Below are 13,690 nucleotides of genomic sequence, written 5' to 3'. Positions count from 1 at the left end.
GAAGGCCCAGGAGAATGAGTCTTAGAAAACGGAAAGAGAAGAAGCATACGAGGCCCCGTCTCTACACCACCATACCATGAAGTTCCACCAAATTACCCAGTATGGGTGCAGCCAACATTAAGGTGGGCTAAACAGGTTATGGAAACCTGGAACTCTCAACCATAGTGGAAATTCCAACGTTTACTATGTTTTTTTTCCCAGTTCAAGCATCAGCTCAGTGGGCACTCTGTACCAGGCACTACATGAGGCCTGGAGTTCTCCCAAATACACAACTCTTATATCACGTGTGCAAACCACACACAGGCCCACCAGAAGGAAAATGCCCACAGATAAGGTGGAATTACTGAAACTGAAAGCAGCCAACCAGCATATATTACTAGCAAATACGGTGCTGCTAGAAATAGACTCATGGACATAGAAAGCAAACTGTGGTTAGCAGGCAGGAAAAGGGGGATTAACAGATACACATTAATAAATATAAAATAAATGACAAGGACCTACTATATAGCACAGGGAACTATATTCAATTTCTTGTAATGAGTTGTACTAAAAACAATCTAAAACATATGTAGATACATATGCATATGTTTATAACTGAATCTCTGCTGTACATCTGAAACTAACATTCTAAATTGACTACACTTCAATAAAAAGTAATTTTAAAAAATAAGTAAAAATAAAAGCAACGCCATTTAGAAAAAATAAAAGAATTCTCTGATCCCCTTAGCTGTAGGTGCTAGAGAAATCTGGTTACAAACACCAAGTCCACTGGGTCACTCCAGCACTGGCTGTCACTCTTTCTGACCATCAGAGAGTCACTTGGCTTCAGTGAGTTTTTTTTCTCTTCTGTGAAAGGCTTCAGTTGCAACTAACGATGTATAGAATCTCATCATTCACAAACCCAACAATTAATGAGGACTTCCCATGGGCCAGGCTCTGGAAATATGAAAATATAGGGTCCGAGATATATTCATGGGTAGAAGAAATTTATGCCATAAAGACATTAATTCTTCTTGCTTTGATAGACAGATTCAATACAATTCTGTTTAGATTTCCTACCAGAGTTTTTATGGGTAACAAGATAATTTATGGTCAGGAACAACCAAGAAACTTCTTTAGAACCAGCACTGGGAAGGGGTGGATAGGTCATTCATTTCCACTGGTCTTTCTGAAGTGATGAAAACGTTCTGGAATATTAATGGTTGCACCACTGTGAATATGCTAAAGCTGCTGAATTGTAGCATTTAAGTGGGTGGACTTCATGGTGTGTGAACAATATCACAATAAAGATGTTAAATGAAAAAATATTTCTTGACAATTATTTTTCCCTCTATACTACTAGTCTGCCCCACAATTTAAGAAGAACAAAAAAACCAAAACAAACCAAATTTTGCCAGGAGCTCTTTAGGACTGCAAAGTCCCTGAGTCTCCAACTCCTCTGGTGGTGCTGTTCCTGTTAACACACCCTAGCTGGGCTGGGCTAGTTAGGGACTGTAACTATCTTTTTAAGAAAGACGGCCACACGTTTCACCCTGGGAGAGGGAAGGACGGAGGATGTCACAGCCTCATGCCTTCAGCTCATTTTTAACTGAACCAAGCCTTGCTTTCAACACTGTAATCCCTCTCACTATAAAAACAGTGACATCATCAAGCACCGCCATCAAAACACGTGAAAGTGTTCAAGGTACTTACCTGGGGCAGAAACACTGAGGGAGGAGACGGAAGCTCGCTCAGCACTGACGCTCCCTTTTCCCGACTCCAACAGGAGAAGCTGGGGTTCACAGCCGGAGGCTCTCAGCCCGGGGAGCAGCGCCCACACCACTGAGCTGGTCCCCAGGTAGCGGGAAAGGGAGAGGAGGGCAGCCCCGGGGTCGCGGGTCAGGGAAAGCGGGGGGGGGGGGACGCGGGCTGTAGCCCCTCTCGGAGTCCAGCCCCAGCCCCAGCCGCCCGCCACCGTCCGGGTCCGCAGACCCCGCCCGCCCGGGACACAGCCCGCCCAGGGGCGGGGACGGGCCGGCGGCCGAGGAGAGGCAGCCCGGGAGGAGAGAACTCGCGGGCGGGAGAGGGGAAGGGGACGCCAGCCGCGGACTGAGGGGAGCCCGGCTGGGGCGAGACGCGGCAAGTGCACACTTGGCCCTGGACAGCTGTGGCCGGGGCGCCGGGGCAGGAGCCAAAGTCCTACCGGGCGAAAGAGCTGAGAAGCCTTTGGGGCCGATCCCCGGCTCGGAGTTGCAGCTTCCAACCCTCGGTCCAGCTGGCACAGACTGCGCATGCACAGGAGGGCCAGCTATCCTCTCTGTGTTCTGCAAGAGAAGTTGGGGAAGGGAGGGACGGAGAAGATGGGAGGAGGAGGGGAGAAGGGGAAAAGTGGAGGGAGAGACATGGACAGGAGGAGCAGAGAGAAGGCAGGGATCTGGAGTGTGGAGGAGAGTAGCAGAGATGGAGAGAAATAGTTTTAACTCTGGGGGCATCCTGAAGGAGGCAGCAGTCCTGCCTCTGCACACTTCTCTAACCCTTCAAGGCCCGCAGCTCATATTTTAACTCCCTGGCACAGCCCTCCACCCAAGGCCTCTGCAGGACCCCTACGGGGATCACACCCGTTGCCCCCAAGCGGAGCTGGGTTTCCTTTTGCTCTGGGAACCAAGCACCCGCAGGTGTTGTCGCTCAGAACTACCTTGGAAAGAGTACATATTCCCCTTTTACACGCTGGGACACAGGCAGGCAATATATCTGCCTTACCTCCACTGTCCCAGGTGTTGTGCTGGCGGGGAGCGGGAGGTACAAGGTCAGATCCCAAAAGGAGCATACTGCCTGAGTTTTGGTGCATAGTCCCCATCCTTCCTGGGTAAACCACTCCCCACACTCGGGGAACCATCAAGGGCACACAGTATGTCCCTGGGTGTGGGATAGCTGCCCTCAATTCCAGTGCCCATCTTGCTAGGAAGATAGGAGTGTTACTGAGTCCAAATTCATTCTCCTTAATGCAGGACAGGCCAGTAAGTTGGGAGACCAGGTGTTGGGGCATGAAATAGCAACTTTCTGTAGACCTAGATGGCAAACTAATGTCCTGGAAAACCATCTCCCCAAGTCAGAATTCAGGCTCCTTTCCTACGAGCTTGGTTTTTGCAATCTTCTTGATGTAGTAATTCTTTGTTGTTAGAATCCTTTGTTCTTGCAGCTATCTACCTGGGTCAGATCCCTGTAAACCTCCAACAAAACAAACGTTATTTTCTATTAGGTAACTTGTTATCTTTATATGAATGGAAAAGTGTTAAATATCCTTAAAGGTCAGAGCATTCAAAATAGGCTCTCCTGTATATTTTAGGCTCTAGGCAACATTGTTTTACAAGCAAGATGAAGCCTAGGAGACAGAGCACAGGGTTTAGTCAAAGGAACAGATCTAATATGGAGTCAGATTTGTTCTTTTCTATTACCAGGGCAGAAGACACATGAGGATTTAAATCCCTTTAAGTTAAAAATAAGTAATATTTTAAAGGAATTTACATACATAGGTCGGAATGTGCATAGCATATCTGGAAAACACACAAAGGTTTGTAAACAGTGGCATCTCCAGGGAGGGCTGAAAGAAGAGAGGATGAGGGAAAACTTCTTTCACTTGTGTATTTTTGTGCTCTGTTTGAAATTTTTTAACCACATGCATGTATTTCTTTTTCAGTTAAAAAAAATGTGTAATGGAGCAAAGGAGTAGCAAGCTCAGCAAATAAAGCAGCCATGGAATCACTGAGCCATCACTTTTGATTTCAGCCAGGAAGCATTTATTGACTCTCTCCTATGTGCCCAGTGCTGTTTTAAGACTTCTTTTATTTTTTTTCATAAAATAATAAAGTGCTATTCCTCACCCCTGCCCATGGCTGGTGGAAAACCAACTGAGTTTTTATTGAGTTGTTTTCCAAGAAGTAGAGATCAGTTATAAACAGAACACATCTTCAGGGCAAAACAGGCGGAGTGGTTTTCCAGCAGGCCAGATAGCTATGAAGGGTTTTCAACAGAGGCACACAGAGGCTGAGAGAGAAAGCCTCCAGGACCCTACAAAAAGCTGCCCAAACTGCCTTCTCCATGGCACTACTGAAATAGGAAAGAAAAAATCTGACTCCATATTAGATCTGTTCCTTTGACTTTAACCCTGTGCCCTGTTTCCTAGGCTTAGTCTTGTTGGTTCTGCACCTTTTGTAAAACAATGTTGCCTAGAGCCTGAAATATACAGGAGACCCTATTCTCAAGGCTCTGACTTTGAAGGATATTAACACTTTTCTATTCACATAAAGATAACAAGTTACAGAATAGAAAACAACATTTGTTTGTTGGAGGTTTACACGGATGTGACCCAGGTGAAGAGCTGCAAGAACAAAGGATTCTAACAACAAGGAATTCATACACCAAGTTTGCAACAACCAAGCATTCCCACTTCCCATTTTTAATATAAGAAGAGCCTGAAATCTGACTTGGGGTGATGGTTCCCCAGGACATTATTCTACCATTTCTCAGCTGGCTTTCCAAATTAAAGTCGCTATTTCTTGCCCCCAAAACCAGGTCTCCTGATTTATTGGCCTGTAATGCACGAGCAGAACAAGCCTGGACTCGGAAACACACACATTGAAAGTACCCATTTGGTATATTAAATGACCTGCTTCTACTCATCTTCCTGACGTTTTATTCTCTTGACCACTCCTGCTATGTTTATGAAAAACCTGTCATGTGGACACATTTCCACCTCTATCCACTACCCTTCCAGGTAAGAACTGATGCCAAGAAGGCAATGGAAGTTGCTAGAAGGTATTACCTGGACAAAATAGAGCAGAAGTGGGTTCTGGCTGATGTTCAGGAGCAGGCTGGAACACCTGACAAGATGTTATAAGTACGGATAGACAGCTGGGCACCAAAGGAGAAGCTTCTAAACTTCCATGAGGGACTTGTTGGATAGGAAGGAAAAGTCCCAGACTATAGCTAGGATCCCACCACGAGCTTCCTGGGCGAGTCTGGGCAAGTAATTTAAAATCTCTAGGCCCGTGCTGTCCAACATGGGAGCTACCAGCAACATGCAGGATTATGAAGTTATTCTGTAGCCAGACAGAATTATAAAAAGACATTTTATTGCAAAGGCCCAGCAGGTATAATATTTAAAAACGTTATTGGTTATCTTGACCTAACGAGATATTTTTGTATGTGTAGGTTTCTGTGGTTTGTAAGGCCTGTGACTAATGATTCCGTTACAGTGAAGTATTTTGAAATTATAAGTTACTGGACACAGTACCCTCATATCACAGTTGAAAAAAACTGATCCACATAAGCAAGGTGATCTGACTTATTAGTTATGAGCAGGGGCTCTGGGGCCAGCCTGCCTGAGTATAAATTCTCACTCTGCCTCCAGGGGGTTCTGTGTGAATCTTGGACAAATTATTGTTGTTTTTGTTGTCGTTGTTATTATTTGTGCCTCTTTTTCCTTACCTTTTAAGTAGCGAGGAATATGTAGACTCTATCTCCTACTGTGTTGGCAGGATTAAATGAGTAAACGTCTGTGCTGCCCACTTCCCTGGGTTTCAGCATTCTCCAGGCAATCAGTGCCAAACTCAGAGGCATTCTCCACTGTCTTCGTCAGTCTGGGGTGCTGTAACAAATTACCGTGGGTCGGGTGGCTTAAACAACCAGCATATTCCTTATGGTTTGGAGGCTGAGACTTTCAAGGTCAATGTATCCTTGAGAGGATTGCCAGCTCGAAGATGGCTGTCTTCCCAATATCTTCATATCCCAGAGAGCAGAGAGAAGCAAGCACTCTGGGGGCTTGTATAAGAACACTAATCCCATTCATGAGGGCTCTACTCTCATGACCTCATTTTATCCTACTAATCACGTCCCAAAGGCCCCACCTCCCAATACCATCACCCTGGGAGATGGGGTTTCGACATATGGATTTTGAGGGGATGCAAACATTCAGTCCACACATCGGCTAAGTCTCCCCAACATGCAGTCATCAAACCTGTAGCTAATTTCAAAGTAATATTTATGTCTCTCTGCCCATTTCCATTCCTACATCCACTATCACTGAAGCCCTGTTACATTTTATTCCTTATTTTTCTGGTAGAGATTTAATTGATTCCTCTAACTCCAATGCTCCCCTCGCTCCAGTCTGCTTAATAGCCCTGCCAGGTAGGTCTTCCTTAAAACACCTTCCACTTCACCTGGTTGTTTTTTAGTTGTAAATGTCAGAATCCTCTCCACACCCCATCCTATACCTTTAATCCGTTACACTACGGCTCACTATGTTATTTTCCTCTTACCAATGTAAGAAATTTCCATAAGCTTAAGAGCTTAAACCAGCACAGATTTATCAGCTTATGGCTGTGGAGGTCAGAGATCCAACACAGTTCTCATTGGGCTAAATTCAAGGTAGCAGCAGGGTTCCTTCCTTCTAGAGGGTCTAGAAGAGAATGTTTCCTTGTTGTTGTTGTTGTTTTTTTCCAGTTTCCAGAGGTCACCCACCTTCCTTAGCTTGTGCCCCACGACTTCCTCCATTTTCATGGTCAGCAGCCTTTCTGAACATTGCTCTATGGCTACACCTCCCTCTGATTTTAAACTCAGCTGGGAAATGTCCTCCATTTCAAGGACCCCTGTGATTACATTCAGCCCACCTGGACAATCCAGGCTACTCGCCCTATTGTCTCATCTCAGGATCCCCTTGTCCCATCCCATTCAGGCATTATGAATGTGGCTGTGACACTCACCTTGTGTAACATTTCCTCTCATGGGCATTTTATGGTTCAAGGCACATATGAATGACTTTTTGTTTTTCTTCCTTAGCCTTTCTACATTCAGTATGTCTGGTGAGATTATATGAATCCTTTTTATTTGTCCCCCTGCACTAATCTTTAATAATGTATCATGGGTTTAAAATGCTAACTGATAGACAATTTAGAAGACAGAAATCCTCTAAGATTTTTGTCCTAAAATATCTGTCATGCATTTTGCCATGTACAGTAACATGTCACAGGTGGCTACCCTGTGGCCGGGGAGGGACATGATTCTGCCATAACACTCCCCTCATTCTCACCAATGTGCTGATCACCTAACCAAGGACCTATGCTCCCCGCTTCGCTCACTTCCTCCTCCTTTCCATTGACTACCCTGTTCCCATCGCTTCCTTCATTCAGCACATCAGGATTTCATGACCACATTCTTCTCTAAATGGAATGGGTATCTTGAATCTAATGTCTGACAACTGTTCTTACTGTATATGCACACACTGACCTGCACATAACCCCGTCCAGCTCTTTATTTTCCTAGAATCTCCCAGAGGAATCAGTTCCATGATGATGGTGATGATGATGATGATACTGACAATGATGACAGGGACCTCTCAAGGATTCTGATAAAGAGGGAATTAATAAAGGGAGGGAATCATTGCAAAATTGCCCCAGAGACAGGCTTAAAAGTAAATAACTGCTGTAGTGTTTAATGAAATTGACTAATATTTAACTATTTTTAAAACTTTATATCACTGAATTTAAAATTTTAACGGGAATTCTCATTCACCAGTAACCAAGATTCAACTCTAGGACCAAAGTCTAAGGATTTCAATCTTCTAACAAATTGTCCACTAGCCTTTTAAACACGTGATCCTTTTAAAAAGCTTAGTGCTGGGCTGAAAATAAGCAGGATTCATATAATCTCACCAGACACAGTGAATGTGGAAAGACTAAGGAAGAAAAACAAAAAGCCATTCATAACGTCTTGAACTTCACGTTGCTCACAGGAGAAAATGTTAGCCAAGGTGAGCGTCACATCAACATGACGCCTGAGTGGGATGGGGAAGCTGATCTTCCTCATCAGACATTTATCCTGATTTGTTAGATGCCAACACAGTTTCCTCATTGGATTTGCTTCTAACAAGTATGGAAGAATTTACGTTCTACCAAAAGCAGTCTAAACATTTTCCCCTGCTGTCAGGTCTCTGGACTGAATGTCCCCACAAGAAGGACATGAATATGTTTCATAGGGAATTCTTCCTGAGAAACAACAGGATTTTCGAGGGAAGAACTGCAGGCCCCCCATGGAGGGCTGGAGGAGTGCTAGAGGGGGCACTGGAAAAACAGCAGGAGTGAGTTCAGATACTACCGCTCAGGTTGCCAAAGACAGCATTGCTATCTCTGAGGATATGACATTCTCCCAAAAGTTCCATGAGTGAAGGTACCTGTGAACACTAAGCAGGTTGTTAAGAAACAGCAGCACATAATTTGCGTCACAGCTCAATTACAGTATGTTTAGATATTTGGAAAATAATTAGCCCATTTTCCTTTGAAACTGCAGCAGTAGCAATAGAAATAAAAAAGGCTGAGCCGTCTTGGAGACAACAATCAATAAACAATTCTAAATCGGCAGGATTCCTTGACGATATGCAAGCAATGAGCTAGATGTGTGCTGCAGATACCTCTTACTGCAGGGCTCACTCCTGCAAAGCATAGAACTAGTTTTCTCAGCAGACAGAGGGAACCAAGTCAAGATTCCAAATCTTGAGAGATTTACTATATGGCAGGAAAGATCACACAAGTACATCCAGCCAAATATGAATAAATGTAATCAAATATTATCAAATGTGATTGGAGCACAGATGGAACAGAAATTCCTTTCACCTGGGATCTAGAGAGACTTCTTCAGAAAATGTGGCTTTGGAGATGGCCAAAGACATGGGTGGAAATTTGGCAGAACAGGATGTAAGGAATTTTAAAACTGATTCTAAAATTCATATAAAAATTCAAAGGATCCCAAATATCCAAAACAATTTTGAACAAGAAAAACAAAGTTGGAAGACTTGCACTATCTGATTTTCAGCCTTTTTTTTTTTTTTTTTAAACTACAGTAATCAGAAAGTATGGTGTTGGTGTAAAACAGGAAAATAGAATAATGGAGCAGAATAGAATGTTCAGAACTAAACCAACACTTATATAGACAATTGATTCTCAAAAAGGATGCAGTGGAGAAAGGATCTTTTCAACAAGTAGTGCTGGAAGAATTAGATAGTGATATGCAAAAAAAAAAAAAATGAACTTTGATCCACACCTCACAAAATATACAAAAATTAAGTCACAATGGATCATAGATCTTAATAGGAAATCTAAAACTATAAAACAGCTAGGAGAAAAAGCATAGGCTTAAGCTTTATGACCTTGGGTTTGGCAAATATTTCTTTGCTATGACACCAAAAGTATAATCTATTTTAAAAAGAAACTGATAGAGTGAACTTTATCAAAATGAAGACTCTTCAAAGCTGTTCTAAACACTGCTAAGCAAATGAAAAGACAAGCCTTAGACAGAAGCTATTTGCAGATCATATATCTGATAAAGGTCTCTCTTTGTATCTGATCCAGAATAAAGAGGTCTCAAAACTCAATAATAATGCAAACACCTGAATGAATGAATGAGGCCAGAAAACACACTTCAGTAAAGATATCCAGATGGATAATAAGCATATGAAAAGATGCTGATTAAAGATGCCATTAGTCATTAGAGAAATGCTTTCAAAAACCACAGTGAGATACTAGTACACATACATACAAGAATGAATACGATTAGAAAGACCGACCTTACCAAGTGCTGGTAAGGAAGTAGAGCAACCAGAGCTGATACACACCACAAGGAATTTACAATAGTACAACCATTTTGGAAAAGTCTTTAACAGTTTCTTTAAAAAAGGTAAATACCTATCTACCATATAACCCAGATATTCCTCATGTGGTGCTTTAGAAAAGAAAAGCATATGTCCATATAAAGACTTGTAACCAAATATTCACTGCAATTTTATTTATAATAGCTCAAGTTGTAAATAACCCATGCATCCATCAAGAAGTAAATGGAGAAACAAATGATGGTCTATCCAAACACTGCTCACAACAAACTCTTCAGTAAAAACTCAGCACTAAACAATACTCTGCTATAAGAAAAATAAGCTATTAATACAGCAACACAGATGACCCTCAAAATAATTACACTGAATGAAAGAAGTCAGACAACATAGAGTAGATACTGCATTAATCCATTCATACAAGGATCTTGAAAATGCAGACCAATATGTTGTGATGGAAAGCAGATCAATGGTTTCCAGGGGAAGAGATGGGGAGGGAGGGAGGGACAACAAATGGCAGGAGAGAAGCTTTGTGGGTGATGGGTATGTTCACTCTCTTGAATGTGGTCATGGTTTCTTGGGGATATACTTATGTCAAAACGTATTAGCTGTACACTTTATACGTGTGAAAATTACTTTGCCAAGTATACCTCAAAGCTGTTTTAAGAAAAAAGGCACTTCAGTCCTGATCCACCTCAGCGCCTGATTGGAGCGACATGATCAGTCCCTCACCCTGTTTGCCTAACAGGAAGGTAGAAAACCTCTCACGGAAAATAACATATGGATTTTTCATTTGCAATGTCTGCCATGTAATAAAGAATTTCAAGACATGCAACATGTCAAGACTATATAACGGATAATATGAGAATAAGAAACATTAGACAAAGGATGCAAACCCCCAGGTGATGTAGGCATCAGAGTTACCAATAAAGGCTATAAAATACTTTTAATATATTCAAGAAAATAAGGAAATTATGGGAGAATAGACAACAGGGTAAAGACTTTCACCAGAGAAATATACTGGAATGTATTTTTAAGAGAAATCAAACAGATAATCTAGAACTGAAGCCTTCAGCTCTGGAAACAGGTAAACAGAGCTAATTAGGATCCATTTTAAGTAAAACTTTCAGTAATGCCGGGTAAAATACAACAACAAATGTAACACAGAGCTAACTATGGAAAGAGAAGTTCCCAGGTGTCAATACAAAGAGGACACTTAAAGCCCAGAGTGGTAATCTTGTGAGCTGATGCCACCACACCCTGGAGGGAAGGGGTTTTAATCTGCACATAAATAGAGATACAATGTCCATTTAGGAAAAAGGGTCCATACCAGATGTCGAAGACTCTTCCTTTATATCTATATAGTCAGAGACAGAGATGTAAAGTGGCAGCAGAGGTCACAGTGACACAGGGCCCTGGGCCAAGGAGTGTGAACACCTCTGCAAGCTGGGAAAGGTAGGAAGACGAATCCCTCCCTAGAGCCTCGGTGTGGAACGTAGCCTTGGCCACACGTTGGTTTAAGCCCACTGACAATGACTTTGCACTTCTGCACAAAAGAACAGTGAGATGATGAATGTGTATTGCTTTAAGCCACTGAGTCTGTGGTCCTTTGTTAGAACAGCAAAAGGAAAGAAACTCAGGAACCAACATGAACATGAACCCCAAGCTGCCTGCTGTGCTGGCAAGAAGTTCTTTGTCTCTGAACCTGGGGGAGTCTCCTGTCTTCTGGCAGCATCCACAAACTACCTCATGCTAACTTGAGAGCTTGCAGAGGGTTCAATCTTAACCCTGCACAGTTCTTGATATTTAGTTAATAAAAATGATGGTGTCATCATGGGTAGTTTTCCATCTTTTAAATACCCTTCAGTCTTCTAATAAAGCTACCTCTAATTGAGAGACAGTGTAAATAGTTTTCAAACTTCATAATAAATAACTGTGGTTTTATTTGGTTACTTAAATTATGAGTAATAATATTCACATTAGTAAAAGTTATTAAAATCAACATTGTTTAATGAAAATATCATTTCTTTTTGCATGAACATGTATTAACTACAATAAATGTTCCATGCTTTGTTCTACGATTTACTGTTAGAGCCTTAAAGAATAATATTTTCCTCAAAAGATATTATGGCAAAGGGATTTCTTTTGGTGGAACAGTTCCTACATCAAATCTGGTGCATGGCTCAGGCCACTGGGAACCTAGAGATGATAGATATTAGGAGGCATTATAAACACAAAATGATTTTTAAAGGAATTAAACAACTGGATGTGTGAAAACAAAGAATCTGAGAATATTCTAGTGAAATAAATGTATTTTTCAGCTTAAGCAAGACACTGGGTGAATAAATCTAAAATGAAAAAACCACCCAGAGATCAGCAGTGAGTCATGCATGCAGTGTGACTGATCAAAACCAAGTTGTTTCCAAACCAGTGTGCAGGCTTGATGCCTTCATGAATCAAGTCTGTGTGGCACCAGGCCATCTCGAATACATGTTGATGAGGTATTTATAAGCCCTTCACCATCCCAGCACAAAGCCCACACATGAGCCACAAGACCATCACCTACACATCTGCAAAAGACACAGCATGGTGAATAGCACTTTTCTTGTTCAGTAGCCGGTGGCAGGGCACTGTGAGCAGACAGAGATACAGGGACACAGAGACACAGAGGCACTTCCCCTCACTCAGCTGATAACCTTCCGTGCATTCCTGGGGACAGGATTGTCATAAAATGCACCATGGATTGATCCTCCTCCTAGGAAAGGAACGGTAGGTCTGTCCTCAGGTTGGAGCAAGGGTGGCCGGAGGATCTCAGAAGAGCTGTTTCAGCACAACCAATAGAAATGTCTGCCACCGTGACCAGGAGAGACAGGTCTCCTGCCATCCCGGTAGGCACTTGGGCTCCTGACAAAAGCTGGGCTCAGTAAAGGCTTGAGTAGAAGGCACAGACCTGAGGGATGCCCCAGCAAGAGACAGGAGGTAGGGCCTGGTTTATGCTGCTCTGGGTGTATCCCAGCCTCATCCGAATACGAAATCAGAAATTTGCAAAACAGCAGAGCTGGGATGGATCATCTACTCCAGACTCCTCACCTTACAGTTTAAAGGGTGGCAGCCCTGGGAGGCAAAGCAACGTGCTAAAGGCAGAGCGTGGAAGTGGCAGCGCCAGATGAAAAGCACCATGGCAACCCCGTTCAAGGCCGCTGACACTGAGGACGGGGCCAAGGTTTCCAACGAGGAGAATGAGACAGTGTAAATACTTTGTTCCCCCCAAAACCCCAAATGTTTACTAAGGCACAAAAACTCACCTTAGCTAGCTCTCTTCTGAGGGGGCTCTCTTCTGTCTCCGTCTTTCTGTCTGTCTCCATTTCTCTCTCTCAGACACAAACACATACAATTTTGTGAAAGGGGACTTCCTGCCATACAAAGACAGACTTCACATCTTCAGAGAAACACTTGACAAAGCACATTTCCAATTCAAGTCTTTGTGTGAGGTCTGGGCAACTGGCTTATTTTCTAGAACAATCGGTGGTTCCAAAATCAGGAGATCATCTTCCCCAAAGGAAGAGTTCTGGTCCGTGTTGATGAAGCTGGGGGTGTCACATTTCATGAGCCCGTTAGGCTCCTTCTCTGGCCACCTGCTGCATCTGATGGCTTCCTGGAGCCGAACATCACTGTCAAGGGCTATGGTTGGGATACCAGCTTTGGCCTTGTCCATGCGGTCCACTTCATTGACGTAGCAGTGAAAGAGGGACCTAGATTCGTCATTGTGCTGCCAGAGAACCCCTTGGGCACCAGCGGTCTTCCAAAGTCCGACACAAAGCTGTTCAGTCTGAATCTCTTCTCGGGAGACTCCGCATTGCAATAAAGAAAACCAAAATAAAAGATCGCCCACACTCTAGCTCGGTGACCTGAAGACTTATAGTTTTTGATATCTGCTGAGAGCAAATCCCTGCACAGAGCATGCTGACAAGCACTGGAAGTGAGAGACATCACTTTCGAACACATACAATTACACCCAAGGCAAAAGTCTCGTGAGGGCCCTTGGACCATCCTGAA

The 13,690-nt window shown here is 43.0% G+C and overlaps 1 protein-coding gene and 1 long non-coding RNA gene across 2 annotated transcripts in view; both read right to left on the bottom strand.

The window, feature by feature from the left end:
• Positions 1 to 13,690, bottom strand: part of LOC135320516 (uncharacterized) — a 140,293-nt gene that overhangs the window by 113,236 nt on the left and 13,367 nt on the right. Inside the window, exons 13-15 of the mRNA XM_064483637.1 lie at positions 12,940 to 13,483; positions 5,467 to 5,626; positions 1,693 to 2,413 (exon numbers count right to left, since the gene is read on the bottom strand). The gene's annotated coding sequence lies outside the window, so the exon portion shown is untranslated. The remainder of the gene's footprint in view (positions 1 to 1,692; positions 2,414 to 5,466; positions 5,627 to 12,939; positions 13,484 to 13,690) is intronic.
• On the bottom strand, positions 10,030 to 12,933 carry LOC135320518 (uncharacterized). The gene is made up of 2 exons (XR_010379687.1): positions 12,201 to 12,933; positions 10,030 to 11,833 (listed from the first exon to the last, which is right to left on the bottom strand). It is a non-coding gene; the product is annotated as an uncharacterized LOC135320518 (long non-coding RNA).

Source organism: Camelus dromedarius, unplaced genomic scaffold (assembly GCF_036321535.1).
Source record: "Camelus dromedarius isolate mCamDro1 unplaced genomic scaffold, mCamDro1.pat HAP1_SCAFFOLD_176, whole genome shotgun sequence".
Lineage (NCBI taxonomy): Eukaryota > Metazoa > Chordata > Mammalia > Artiodactyla > Camelidae > Camelus > Camelus dromedarius.
Note: the sequence above shows the minus strand (reverse complement) of the source record. Positions and strands in the feature narration are given on the sequence as shown.